Genomic DNA, 15,225 nt, shown 5'->3' with positions numbered 1-15,225 from the left:
GGGTGGCCTGCACCAAAGCCATTGGTTTGATGTTTAATTCTTTGGTATTGAAAATACTACTACTAAATTTCCCATGAACAGTTTATTAAGGAATGGGAATACTTCTCTCATATCAATGAGTGCAGTTCGATTAATATTTGAGCTCCATGATAAGGGATTGTCTTTTATTACCGAGTACACATAGCGAAGTTTTAACATGGCAGAATAGGAAGGAGGAAAACCACCGCCGAAAAATGGTCACACCGGGATTTGAATCCAGGAGTTCGACGTCATAGGCGGACATGCTAACTGCTGGCCTCCAGATAATGAAGATAATATTAAAAATTGGGTCCAAGTGCCTGAGGGCCTCTCGAACGCCAAATCTCCCCACCCCCAAATTCCAAATCAAATAGACATATTGGAGATCATTTTAATATGGGACACCAGTGAAAGGTATTCGCAAGTAGATTACGAATATGACATTGAAAATGAGGGCCAAGTAATGTTGGGCTCCCAGTACCAAAGAGCCTCAACTGAGAATTTTTGCCGATCATAGCTTTAGGGGATTAAAATGAAATATATTTGGGAGAAGATTACGAATATGACATTAAAATTTGTGCCCATGAAGGCGCAGCGGATCGAGCGGGGTTCGGATGTAGCATAAAATTTTGTCTTCAGAAAAAATTTCTTAAACATTTTGTGTTTACAGAAAATTTTATACAAATTTTGTCTTCAAATTTTGTTTGTGTGAAACATTTCCTTAAAGTTTGACTTCATAGAGGTAATTTCAAAAAAAAATTTTGTCTACGGAGAAAATTTTCCAAAATTTTATCTAAAAATGTTGTCTTAATACAAAAATTCATGAAATTGTCTTTAAAGGAAACTTCTTAAAATATGTCTTTATAACATATTTCATCAAACCTTGAATTGTAAGCAACTTTCATTGAAATTTTGACTTTAGAGATAATTTCGTAGAAGTGTCATTAACGAAAATTTCAATATTTTGGTTTAGGCAAAATTTCATTAGGATTTTGAACTAAGCTAAAATTTCACTTAAATTCTCTCTTTGAAGAAAATATCATGTAATTTTGTCCTCGAAGAAAACTTCCTAAGTTAAGCATTTCTATTTCTCTTTCGAGACAAGCTCAATGATCAAAGAATTTTTTCTATGCAATGAAAAAAGTAAAGCCAGAAGATTCAACGACACCAACCATAGTGTGACGCGTTTCGAACTCTTGTTTGAGGAAAGCCATGTTCAGACACATTTAGGTGTGAAGGCTTCACGCGCCGATCGTTGGTAAGTTGTACTCATATCCAATTCATTGCGAAATAATCTAATGATTTAACTTAAAAATTGTTTTTAATAAAAACGTGAATGAAAATTTGTCATTCAACTCAGAGAAATTTGTTGGTAAAAACAGCAAAAATATTTTCTGTAACAGCAGAAACTCTGCTGATAGTAAAAATTTGAAAATAGCCTACAAATGTTATAATCACATCAAGAATTTATATATGTCATCTTACTTTATTTAATTTGAGAGGCATAAAGCGTAAACTGTTTTCCAGTTTAACGATTTTAAATAACAGCAGACAAAAAAAAGCTAATGGAATTATAGTTAGGCTCTTAAACAAGACACGTGGGCGTAAATTGAAAACAAGTGCTTCAATTGTTGTTTAAAAGCTCAAAAATTTTGTATGGTTTCATTCAAAAGACAAAAAATTTTAATTTAATGTCAGCAGACAGTGTTTGCTGATAGTCAGCAAACTAGTTTTTCTGGGAGTAGTTTTATGTTTGCAGACCTTTTTTTCCTTCTAAACCAAGATAATTTTTTTTTTACTGGACACCCTAGCATTTCTAGCCCCATGTATACTTTTGTATATTTACATTTTTCTTCTATTTATTTACATTCATCTTGTTAAACAATTTAATCCTGCTGTAAATACTCATCTCTCCATGAAAATCGTAAAACAGAAAACAGACAAGTGAATACATCCATTATAATTTGTTTTAATTAAAAACAAAATACTATAAAATTTGTAAATTTTATGTGTATGTAAATTTTTTTTAAATTTAATTTCTAGAAAAATAAACAGCTTCACTGTTTGTCTACATCCATACTCGTATGTAAGTGTAAGTGTATTATTATTATTATTGGATATATTTTAAGGACTATTCATAATACTGAAAATACATATCTAGTTTGTAAATATGGCAAATCATTTACCACAGATATAGTTTTAAAAACCTAATATTATATTGAATAAAATTATATATATGTCAAACATATAACAAAAGCAAAAAATTTAAACTGTAATTTGCTCAGTGAAAAAGATAAAGAAGGAAAGCTAATGAGAAGGTAAGTACTATGAAAAGGAATAGGAAGGACATTTTATACTGTTTAGAGAACCAACCCACTCAACCTAACCTAAACCTAGGTTCTCTTCCCATAGAAAGGGAAGAGAAAGAAGATGTGAGAACTCGAGAGAGAATGAGGAATGGAGAAACCAAGCCGGGGGGTTAAGAACGCCCATCCCCGCAAACACGAATACAACTACGCCGGAGCATATGGCACCCCTCGTCAGAACCATCCTGTTCCATCAACAAGTCTCAGGAGACCTACCAGAGGTACGTGTGTTAGTTCACGCAGATCGCAGAAGACACGGCTCCCCAGAAAGGAAAACCTACGACTCTGCATTCCTAGACATGAAAATTGCCAATGCTCTACAGTCTCAACCTCATCGAGAAAACTACTTGGCGCCACCATGCGGCCTATGACACAGGGCCCGGTTATGACCCCTGTTAAGGTACTCATCGACCTCTTATCGAACGCCAGCAACACCCTCTTCCTTCTCCGTTCGATAACAGGCCAGAGCTCCTTTGCAGTTCGTCAACCATCAACCGAGTTCCATCTTTCCATCGACGCCGCTCTGGGCAACTCCTCTACCGTGTTCAGTAGCTCGACAAATGGCACGTAGGCAGGACCGGTGGCTGGTCCACCCAGCGCAGATGAACTGGCGAACTCGTCCGCTCTCTCACTTTCTGGAATCCCCCCATTTACAGGGTTATGAGGACCCGGAGCCTATCTCGACCAACAAGGCTTTGAGCGCCGCCATACTGTCCACATAACTCCTGAGATTTGAGGACGATAAATCCCTTAACAAAATTTCTCTTGCGGCACAGGCCTCTGTCTGAAAGATCGTACACTCGTCCGGCAGTCTCAGAGACATACCGATATTGAGTGCGACAGAGTAGATCCCAATCCAGCCCTGACTCCATCTTGGAGCCATCGCTGTAGATCGAGGTCTCATCCTCCCCAAGAGATACTAAATACTAAAGGGTGATTTTTTTGAGGTTAGGATTTTCATGCATTAGTATTTGACAGATCACGTGGGATTTCAGACATGGTGTCAAAGAGAAAGATGCTCAGTATGCTTTGACATTTCATCATGAATAGACTTACTAACGAGCAACGCTTGCAAATCATTGAATTTTATTACCAAAATCAGTGTTCGGTTCGAAATGTGTTCATTCACCGTAACGTTGCGTCCAACAGCATCTTTGAAAAAATACGGTCCAATGATTCCACCAGCGTACAAACCACACCAAACAGTGCATTTTTCGGGATGCATGGGCAGTTCTTGAACGGCTTCTGGTTGCTCTTCACTCCAAATGCGGCAATTTTGCTTATTTACGTAGCCATTCAACCAGAAATGAGCCTCATCGCTGAACAAAATTTGTCGATTCATTGAAAATGATTTCACTGAAAATGATTCACTGAAAATGATTTGCAAGCGTTGCTCGTTAGTAAGTCTATTCATGATGAAATGTCAAAGCATACTGAGCATCTTTCTCTTTGACACCATGTCTGAAATCCCACGTGATCTGTCAAATATTAATGCATGAAAATCCTAACCTCAAAAAAATCACCCTTTACTAAATTTCCCATGAACATTTTATTTGGGAACAGGGATACTTTTTTCATATCAATGAGTGTAGTCCGATTAATGTTTAAGCTTAAGGATATGGGGTCTCCTTTTTTATGCCGAGTCCGAACTGAATACCGCAGATCGTCATCTCTTTGGGGAGAAGTTCTTGCATGGCTTCTATTCATGATATTTCGCAGCGCAAACAAAAATTGGTAGGGGATGACTAAATCAGAGGGCCTACGAATAGGGCCTAGGCCTTCTAGGGACCTGAAATTTTGCATATCGTCTAATAAACACCTCCACTCTAAAAATTTTAAATTTCATAAAGACATGTCAACCCATTCAAAAATGTCCGACTGGTTTTCTCATCTTTTAAATCTACGAATACATAATTTGGCGAGAATGTATAGGAAAATAGCGGAAAAAATCACAAGTATTAATGTTGCCCACATTTCTTGATCAAAATACCCAAAATCCCCATTCTGAAGAAAGATGTTTCTAAAATTGGCTTTTTTTAGTAAAATGGCCGTAGAGACCTCAATCCCTGGATGGCACAAACATTTTTCGCACGTAATTAGGGAGTACTTGAGATAGATTAGGTAAAATTAGGTTGAAAAGACAATGCGGATTTTAATCCTGCCCATGCCACTATGGACATACCCCTAAGCCAGTAATCGGCTTGTTGTGCTTAAAAAGTAACCTCGAAAAAGGAAATCTAAGATTGGAATTCAGTGCTACTTACAAAATCTTTAGTGTTTTCCATGCCACTCCCCTAGGATTGTTCATGTCTGGTATTGTGTCCCCACGTAAGGCTATGGCATAGAAAATGCTTCAACTTCTCATCATGTTCCCCGCATGACCTACACAAGCTATCACTTGCCGCACTGATTTTTCATAAGTGAGCTCCTAGTCATATGTGTCCTGTTGTGATACCAAAAGCTATACTGACCTCTTTCTTACTTCCTTTCAGTAATAGTCTCGTCTTCTCACAATCCGAATCATCCCATAGTATTTTCGTCGTCTTACCGAATGTTTCGCTGTTCAACAGTGTTGCATGCCCTTAACTCGGACTGCGTCGACCCGAAAGGCTTCGGGTTAAACAAGTTTATTGACGGCAGTCCTCTGCGCTTCACTGTTAAATCGTCTGCCCACTTACTCCTTTATGGACCGGCACCCAAACTATGTGGATTGAGCCATTATCAGAGAAGGCGTTAATCTTCTTCTTACATACCAATACTGTTTGTGACCTTATTGTTATTGAACATCTTCACGGCCATTTTACTATCCGTGAAGATGTTCACACTCGACGTCCTCGTGATAGCACCAGACAATCTCACGCATAACATGATCGCCCGGATCTCTGCCTGCAGGACCGTATTATGGTCAGGCAATTCAAAAAAATTTCAGTCCCTGGGTTCTCAATGTAGACCCTCTGGCTCACTCTGTCCCATAGCATTGATCCATCCGTGCAACATGATCTTCCAGATGGCAATACTAAGGTTCTGTCAATCCAAGAGTGTGCCGCTGGCAGCAGTGCCTCGCAGTCGACCTCAAGTGTCGTCTCAGGTATCCAATCGGAAACCTCTTCCCTTCCTTCCAGGTTTCTTATCGTCGCCTCGATTATACCACGATGTTATGGGATGCTCCCATCCTCAATCTATTCTCCCATCGCCTTAAGTCTCATAGCCGCAGTGGCTGCTTCAAAATCAATCTATATGTCAATGGGTCGGATATCTAGAATAGTCTTCAGTGCCCTAGTGGACGTGGTCCTCATCGCTCCGCCTATGCCAAGACAACATGTTCTCTGAACCCGTTGAATTATCCTCACGTTGCACTTTTTCTCCATAGCAGTCCACCAAACTACTTAGGCGTAAGTAAGTATCGGTATAATCACGTTCCTGTAGAGCCAGTGGACTATACTCGGATTCAGGCCCAATTTCGAGCCTTCGGCTTATCCACATAATGCCCAACATCAATGAGCCTTCTCGGTACGCTCCAGAATGTCAAATAACGAAATCTTTCTATTGAGGAAATGTGGTGTATCAAATTGGCCCTCGTCGTCTTTCTCGTGAACAGGCAGATTTTAGTTTTCTCTGGGTTTACTTTGAGACCCCTAGATCTAGCCCAGTCGTGTGCCATCTGCAAGACCCTTTAGGCCATTCTGCATAGCTGGTTCGGATCCTTTCTCCTTAGAAGTATTGTAACATCGTCTGCTTAGCCTTCAATGGTGCCACTTCTCCCTAATATTTATTTTTTTCTATTTTATGCAGAACCTCGTGCAGGGCAGCCTCCACCGACCATCTCTTGTCATAGGCATGCTGTCCGCAACACGTTCCATGGTTTTGAGTAGAAAGGACGTGAGGCTTATAGGTCTGTAGGCCTTTGGTGTCGCATAACATGCCTTGCCGGGCATGTTATGCGACACCACCCTTGCCTGCTGCCAGACTTTCGGAGTATAAGCAAGTCCCGGGCACGTTGTGAAAATAGTGGCCAGATGGGGCGCCAGATAGTCTGCCTCCTTTCATCAGGTCCGGGTGACTTAAATGATTTGAAGGTCCTCAAAGCTTCCTTGGCCATAAATTCCGTTATGATAAACCTTCGATCAACCTCATTTTTGCAAGATTCCGGTGTCACCGTGAGTCACGTCACATCCCGTGGACAATGGGTTTTCATCAAAAGCCTCTTCATGTCCTCCGTTGTCTCTGCTCTCGCTCCTATGTCGTCTACTAACGTTTCAGTTTGGACTTTGGCTTATGAGAGAAACTTCTTCATATTGGCAGGATCATTAACACTATCGACGTGGTCACAGAAAAACTTCCAGGAGGCACGTTATGTCGCTCTGGTAATTTTATTGTATTCATTGAGCCGTGTGTAATACACATCCTAATATACTTCCGCTTTTTTACGACGTGCTCTGTTAAAAAGTCTACGGACTTCATTCCCAATATTGCGTATCTCCTCGGTCATCGAGGGTTTTTCTTGGGCTGATTTCCTATCCCGAAGAGGACAATTATCTTCGAAAGACCCCACCAGTACAGTCGTAATCCTCTGTCTCCTTCGTCGTGCGTCGAATAGCTTTCTCGATCTGCTTGGCAAAGCCATCGCTCACTCCAGCCGTCATCCCGCTGTCCTCATATCTCGATTCGGCTGCGATAACTGTTTCATTGACACTGTTTGAATCTGAATCGGAAACACCACGAGCGAAATGAAAACACTTCCGCACGACTCAACGGCTACTTAAAGATTGTTAGTTTAAGAGATACATCTAATTTAAAGTCTTCATACTTAAATCTTAGTTTGTGTTAAATTTTCGAATAAATTTCGATTTTGGATGAAGTCACGAATTAATCGAATCAATGATGTATATTAATTAACTGTCCCAGGATGAGTAACGAAAATCATCATGACAAGATTGAACAATATTGGACGACAAACAGGCACAAAACAGTGGTGGAAATTTTGAATCATGGCTATTGTCCGGTTTCAGCAGATAAATCTCCATCATTGTAAGTCAGCTACGTCGGCACTAAAGGTCTTTCTGATGGCTAGAGGATTTGAGGTAATTCTTATCTATAGAATCATCGGTCTGTAGAGGAATGGTTCGAGAACTAAGAATTCTCTACACAAGGGTACGGGGAATGAGAAAAACAGAACCTGTATTCTTGCGGAGAGTAGTTTAAATGTTTTTTTTTTCCGCTGCTAAGACACTGCAAATTCAATACAACCCAGCCTTATTTGGCACACGATTCAGAGATGACGAATTCAAGCCTCAAATTCCTGGTTAAGTCCGGCTCTGGAGGAAAAAAGAGCCTCATTGTGGAAAGTGATGCCAATACACATCACCAGATATAATGAAGTTCAGATAATGGTCAAGAAGATCACGAAGGCTCTGCATGACCCGCTTATGTCAGCATGTCCAAAAACCAAGCCAAGCAGCAAACAGCGACTGCCATAGTGGACCCAAGAACTGGTGGGTCTAAAGAAAGGTCTCTTCATCGGAATTAAAACGACAAGAGCACACCATGATTGGGACGTCTATAAGGCTAAGCTTAGAAAATAAAAGGGTGATCCCAAAAAAACACACAACAAATACTGGGTGGAACTCTGCAACTTCGTGGAAGATACATCCTACACCTCTAATCTAAGAAAGATCCAATCCTCGAGACCTATTATGGTGGAATTTATTCAGAAGTCAGAGAATGTTTAGTGAGGATGCACTGGAACTATTCGTTCATACACATTTCCCGAGAAACTATCCAAACAACATGGGGCCAGGGGAGGTTGTCATTGATATGCACTCGTCGAAGGATATTGGGGATCATGTGTCTGAGTCACAAATCCTTTGGGCTATAAAATCTTTTTACTCTCTTAAGTCGCCAGGCCCTGATGATTTATCACAAGCGTTGTCCGACAAACTGGCTTCTTGGCTTAGGGAGATAAGCTCTGATTGTATCAGCATGTCATATGTACCTGTAGGATGGAGGGACACAAAGGTAATTTTCAATCCAAAAGCAGGAAAACCCTACCATACGAAGGAGAAAGATTTCCTTCCTATTAGTGTGTCATCCTTTATGCTAAATGCTCTAAAGGGTTGACAGAAACATATTTAAGAGCAAAGATTTCTGGAGATCGCCTGTCTCGGCAACAGCATGCATATGGTAAGGACAAGTCCACTGATACAGCCCTTCACGTCTCGCTGTTAAGGAATATACAATGGTAGCATTCCTTCTCATTGAAGGTGCTCTCAATAATGTAAAGCCGACATCAGTCATGAAGAATCTGGAGGATGAAGGATCTCAAGGAGGTCTATTTCTTTTTTTCTTCTCTTTTGCAATAAAGCCATCAACAATTTATTATTGTCTCCAGAAGAAAAGGGTAAAAAAATGGTCACGTATGCTGATGACGTGGCTATTGTAATAAGGGGAAAGTTTCCAAGTACTCTTAGAGATATACTGCAGGTAGCTCTACGTTCGACAGCGTAGTGGGCAGCTGAAAGTGGTCTAGGTGTAAATCCGTCCAAGGCGGTAGACGTTCTTTTTAGCATGCGATACAATTTTCCCACAGTTTTGCTGTACTGGAAATTGAACTAAAAATCCAATATTTTGGAAGCGGTAAGAAAGGCAACTCTTGCCTTTTACAACTTCAAGAAAGCAATTGCCAAAAGTTAGAGGCATAAGCCCAGTATCATGCGTTGGGTGTTTCCCGCTGTTGTCAGACCTATAAAGCTATATGGTTGTTGTTGTAATCACATTTTCATGTTAAAGTGGCGATCCTCGTCAAGCTTCTGCAGGTGAGCAAGCTCGTTCCGGTTCAAAGGACCAATCGCTGCGGGAACAGGGTGGCCATTGGTTATATAAAGGCGCCAATAACCCCGCTTGTGATATCGAGTATCATAGGGACTCAGTATATGTGCAAGAACCGGTGCCGCCCGGACTCTCACTGAGACTCTCCGCTCAATATCGCTGATTGTCCGCGACTGCTGTTGCAGCCACTTCGTATGGAGCATTCCACTATACTCAACCAGTGAACGCGACAGCAATGAACACCACACAGATCGAACCCCAGTGCTCCAGCCTAGCTATTCCTTACTATATGGTGTTGTGGTCTGGTGGACGGCGCTCCATAAATCCTCCTACTGTTTAATACTCAGTCATATCCAAAGGATGGCTTGTCTATGCATTCACATTTGAACTGAGAACGTCGCCATCAGGTACAATGAATTTATTGCTTCACCTTATGCATCAGGACACTGTGGCTAGACAAGTGGCTGCGACCATTGCTGTAAGACTAAGGGAAATTTCCCTTTGTACATGGGGTGGCTATACACACTTTGTCGTCCTTGATGATATTCCAACTTTCCAGACAGTGTGCATAATACATTACCAGAGTAGTTTTTTGAGAAAAAGTATTGCACCACTATTCCTGCTATTTCTGAATTCAAACACTAACCTCCACTGTCGCAGATCTCCCAACTTGATGACTAAACAGTTAAAAAATTCAACTGTTCTGGGTGTCCTGTCACAGAAATAACCCAGGGTATTGTTGAACGGGCGAGCTTGCGAGACTAGGAACTACCTTACAAATTCCAGAGGAAGTGGAATCTGTGGGTATGCCTCTAGCAACATGTAATCTAAGTCTGCAGGATCAGGCTCGAAGGCCAACGAATGACAAATGGTCACAAAGTGAGTGTTTGAACACTCCAACATTATGTGGCCTTATCTAGACTTAAAGAGGTCTAATGCTTCGCTGTCATTGGCGAGAACAGACGTCTTAGTCATCATGTACGTCATGGCAGGAAACTAACTGATCGGAAAACATGCTGACAGACTGAAGGTTGCAAGTAACGACATCTGCAGAAGCTATAAGGACATCGAGGAAGAAGAGACTATAGAACATCTGCTGTGTGTGTTTCTGCACTGGCAGTCAGAAGGAGTTCCGCTTTATGTTCACATTTTTTGACAACATGTCCATTTAGCGGATGTGCACATTCGCAAGTTGTTGGGCTTTTCAAAGCGATCTGGATGGTAGGACCTAGAAAGCGTTTTTCTCCGGTTCCTGTGGTATTACAATGGAGGAAAATGTTTTAGTGAGTCTGATTGGCAAAGTGCCACTAAAACCTTACCTAAAACAATCCTTGTTCGTCCTGATATTTCTTATTTGATTACATAAAACGAATATTATGCACACGTTTTCCAATTCAATATGGCACGCAAAATAAACATTTTTATTTTAAAATTTTCTCCCCCAGGTTAGTTTTATAACACCTCACAATTGTTAAATTACAAGTACTTCATTAGCAAATCCTACACAAACTTTGCCTTAATTAGAAGTCGTTCACTAAAAAAAAAAGAAATTATAATGCCCCCTCGCACTCCCAATTCATGGAATAAAACTTTAATGTAATTGCATAACATTTTAATTTATAGTTGTTGCAAATGCAAGAAAAACACCAATACTAATGCAGCGAAAATGTAAAATGCCAATCCTTCAGGCACGCAAACCATCAGCTTGACAAGGACCTAGCTAAATAAATAAAATGGGCCATGAAGGGTTTCAATGTGGGCAGTAGGAGACACTAGCGGGGCCGAATGTTTTATACCCTCCATCATGGATGGCATTTGCCAAGATCTTTGAACGATTCATTCAAAGGCATATTAGGATTTTAATATTGAAGATGTTTCAGTGTACAGATTAATTTATGATGTACTTGTAATGGAAGTCATAACAAAACCCTAAGTATGAACTTTCGAATAATTATTGCGCTCTCAAGACTTCATATCGGGATATCGGGTTTATACTTAGTTTAATTGGCTATGACAGAACATCTTTTCCACTAATCGAACGTAGAATAGCATTCCAAGCGCTTCCGTCTTCTGCGCTCATTCTTAAATGTCTGACACCAAGCTTCCAAGTGTCTCCCACAACTTGATCTTTCCATCGGGATTTTTGGTCTTCCCGGTTTGCGTGTACCACCGTGTTTGCCTTCAAAAGACTTCTTTGCTGGAGCTTCTTCATCCATTCTGACAACATGACCTAGCCAACGCAGCCGTTGTATTTTGATACGTGTAACTATGATATTGCCGTCATACAGCTCGTGGTTCATATGACGCCTATATTCTCCATTAATGCAAACTGGTCCATATATTTTTCGAAGAATCTTTCTCTCAAACACTCCAAGTACTGCCTCGTCTGCTTTCTCAAATACCCATGCCTCAGAACCATATAACAACACGGGTAGTATCAGTGTCTTGTACAGAGTAATCTTCGTCTGTCGAGAGGTGGCCTTGTTTCTAAACTGCTTACCTAATCCCAAGGAGCATCTGTTTGCCAGTATTATTCTTCGCTTTATCTCGAAACTGGTATCGTTCGTTTCGGTTACGGCGGTGCCGACGTAGCTAAAGTTACTGACTATCTCAAAGTTATGGTTCCCAACTTTCTCCATTTTCTTTATCTGCTCGGTTGTACAAGGCTTTTTGGGAGTTGAAACCATCCATTTAGACCTAACTCCATTTACCAGACCTATTTTTACTCACTCTCTATCGATTCTTTCAAAGTCTGCAGTTACTACTTCCGGTGACGGACCTATGATATCGATGTCGTCAGCATAGGCGGGTAGCATGTGTTCTCTTGTGATTAGTGTGCCATATCTATTCACATCTGCATCTCGTATATTCTTATCCAACAGGATATTAAAGAGATCACACGATAGGCTCTCTCCTTGTCTGATACCTCGTTTGGTATTAAATGTTTCGGAGAGAATCTTTCCTATTCTTATCGAGGAATGTGTATCAGCAAGTGTAGTCAACAAAGAGATGGTCGGTTTTGATTTGTCCTTCTCAAGTATTTTCCAGGATTTGGCGCAGTGTGAATTTCTGGTCCTGGGGGGATTTACCGGGTGTAAAGCCGCATTTATAGTTCCCAATAATCTCATTAAAATTAGGCTTTAATCTTTTACACAGTACGCTCGAGAGTATTTGTATGCGATGGGAAGGGGACTTATTCCTCTGTAGTTGGCACATTCCGTCTTGTCTCTTTGCTTGTGTACAGAACATAGTATTCTGAGGTTCCAATTATCGGGTATGCGTTCTTCTAGCCAGATTGCGCAGATAAGCTGATGCATATGCCTTATCAGCGTCTCGCCTCTGGTCTTAAATAGTTCACCGTGCAACCCGTCGGCTTCTGTTGCCTTGTTGTTCTAAAGTCGGGCCACTGCTACTTGGACCTCATTCTGACTAGGAGGTAAATATTCTATACTATCATCATTGATTGACTCTGCGGTATCCTCTTCGCAGCCAACGGCGGACACTAGCAGTTGAGTAAAATGTTCTTTCCAGATCCTCAGCATGCTATCGGTGTCAGTTACCAGATTTCCTTCTTTATCTCTGCAGATGGATGTGCCTGCACCAAAGCCATTGCTAATTTTGACCATGAACATTCCACTAAGAAACGGGGGCAAACTTCTCACATATCAATGAGTGCAGTTCGATTCAAGTTTAAGCTCAATGATAAGGAACCTCCTTTTTACAGGCGAGTCCGAACGGCGTGCCGCAGTGCGACACCTCTTTGGAGAGAAGTTTTACATGGCATAGTACCTCACAAATGTTGCCAGCATTAGGAGGGGAAAACCACCGCTGAAAATTTTTTCTGATGGTCTCGCCAGGATTCGAAGCCAGGCGTTCAGCGTCATAGGCGGACATGCTAACCACTGCGCTACGGTGGCCTCCCAAAGCCCAAAGCCATCGGTTTGCTGTTTAATTCTTTGGTAGAATTTCCGGACTTCATTCTGACACCAGTACATCTTAATTCGCTCACACTCACGTCTTTCCATTTCCTTTATCTTTCTGCGAAATATATAGGGTAATTTTTTTGAGGTTAGGATTTTCATGCATTAGTATTTGACAGATCACGTGGGATTTCAGACATGGTGTCAAAGAGAAAGATGCTCAGTATGCTTTGACATTTCATCATGAATAGACTTACTAACGAGCAACGCTTGCAAATCATTGAATTTTATTACCAAAATCAGTGTTCGGTTCGAAATGTGTTCATTCACCGTAACGTTGCGTCCAACAGCATCTTTGAAAAAATACGGTCCAATGATTCCACCAGCGTACAAACCACACCAAACAGTGCATTTTTCGGGATGCATGGGCAGTTCTTGAACGGCTTCTGGTTGCTCTTCACTCCAAATGCGGCAATTTTGCTTATTTACGTAGCCATTCAACCAGAAATGAGCCTCATCGCTGAACAAAATTTGTCGATAAAAAAGCGGATTTTCTGCCAACTTTTTCTGAAAATGATTTGCAAGCGTTGCTCGTTAGTAAGTCTATTCATGATGAAATGTCAAAGCATACTGAGCATCTTTCTCTTTGACACCATGTCTGAAATCCCACGTGATCTGTCAAATACTAATGCATGAAAATCCTAACCTCAAAAAAATCACCCTTTTCTCCTTTCTCCTTTTCTCCCAACACCCCTCCTTCATCTGGCGCGTTGCTAATGATTGCATGGTTGCTATATACGCCGCATTCTAGGCTTCGGAAGCATCTCGACACCGCACGGAGGCTCGACATTGGAAAGCTGCAAATACAACAGATGACAGCGGAATTCTCCACTCGAATGACCCAACTGCTTGATGAAAGCACTTCTTGTTCCGATGATATAATGGCGCAGTGGCAAACTATTGCCCACTCCACTTCCCACCGGAAGACTCCCCCAAGAATCCCATGGTACCAAGACCAAGAGTACGTCGAGCTCCGTGCAGTGTCTAATCGTAGTTTCCTCGCCATATTCAAACGGGTGTGAACCTTTGTTGCAACAGGGTAATGATCCAAATCTATATTCGCTCCACGGATCGATCGTACATCTGACACGCTGGATGAATGCCTTCCACTTATCACAACGTGATTCATTTGGTTCCCCGTGTTTTGATCGGGTGACAGCCATGTGGCTTTATTAATATTTTTATGTTTAAATCTGGTGCTACCATGTTTTTTGCCGCGGCGAAATCTATCAGCCTCAACCCATTACTGGACGTTATCTTGTGGAGGCTAAACTTTCCGGCTGTTGGACAAAAAGTGTCTTCCTTCCCTATCTTCGAATTAAAATCTCCCAGAACGATTTTAATATCATGGGCGAGGCAGCGGTCATATTCTCTCTCTAGGCGCTCGTAGAAAATATCCTTGCTCTGCTCGTCTTTGTCTTCCGTCGGGGCATGGGCACAAATAAGGCTGATGTTGAAGAATTTGGCTTTAATGCGGATTGTGGCTTGAGACAAGATATTTCAGTCTCCGACTAACCGCATATCCACAGCCAAATTCATGCTTGGTGTTATGGCAGTTCGTCGTCATAGTTCGTTGCTGTTGTTACGCCATTCCCAGTCCATCGCACTTCTTCTAAGACGGTAATATCTGCTTTGTACTTCTCTAATACATCCGCCAGCGCCTATACTGCTCCTTCTCTATAGAGAGTGCGGACATTCCAGGTGCAGATCCGCAAATCATGGTCCTTCTCTCGTTTGCGTGGGTCGTCAACGTTGGAGGGGTCCGTTTTTATACCCTCCACCATAAGATGGCGGGTATACTCATTTCGTCATTCTGTTTGCAACTACTCGAAATATTCGTCTGAGACCCCATAAAGTATGTATATTCTTGATCGTCGCGACATTTTATGTCGATATAGCCATGTCCGTCCGTCCGTCCGTCGGCCCTCCGTCTGTCTGTCTGTCGAAAGCACGCTAACTTCCGAAGGAGTAAAGCTAGCCGCTTGAAATTTTGCACAAATACTTTTTATTAGTGTAGGTCCGTTGGTATTGCAAAC

The sequence above is a fragment of the Stomoxys calcitrans genome, chromosome 2, assembly GCF_963082655.1.
Source record: "Stomoxys calcitrans chromosome 2, idStoCalc2.1, whole genome shotgun sequence".
NCBI lineage: Eukaryota > Metazoa > Arthropoda > Insecta > Diptera > Muscidae > Stomoxys > Stomoxys calcitrans.
The sequence above is the reverse complement of the archived record's forward strand: the minus strand, read 5'-3'. Positions refer to the sequence as shown.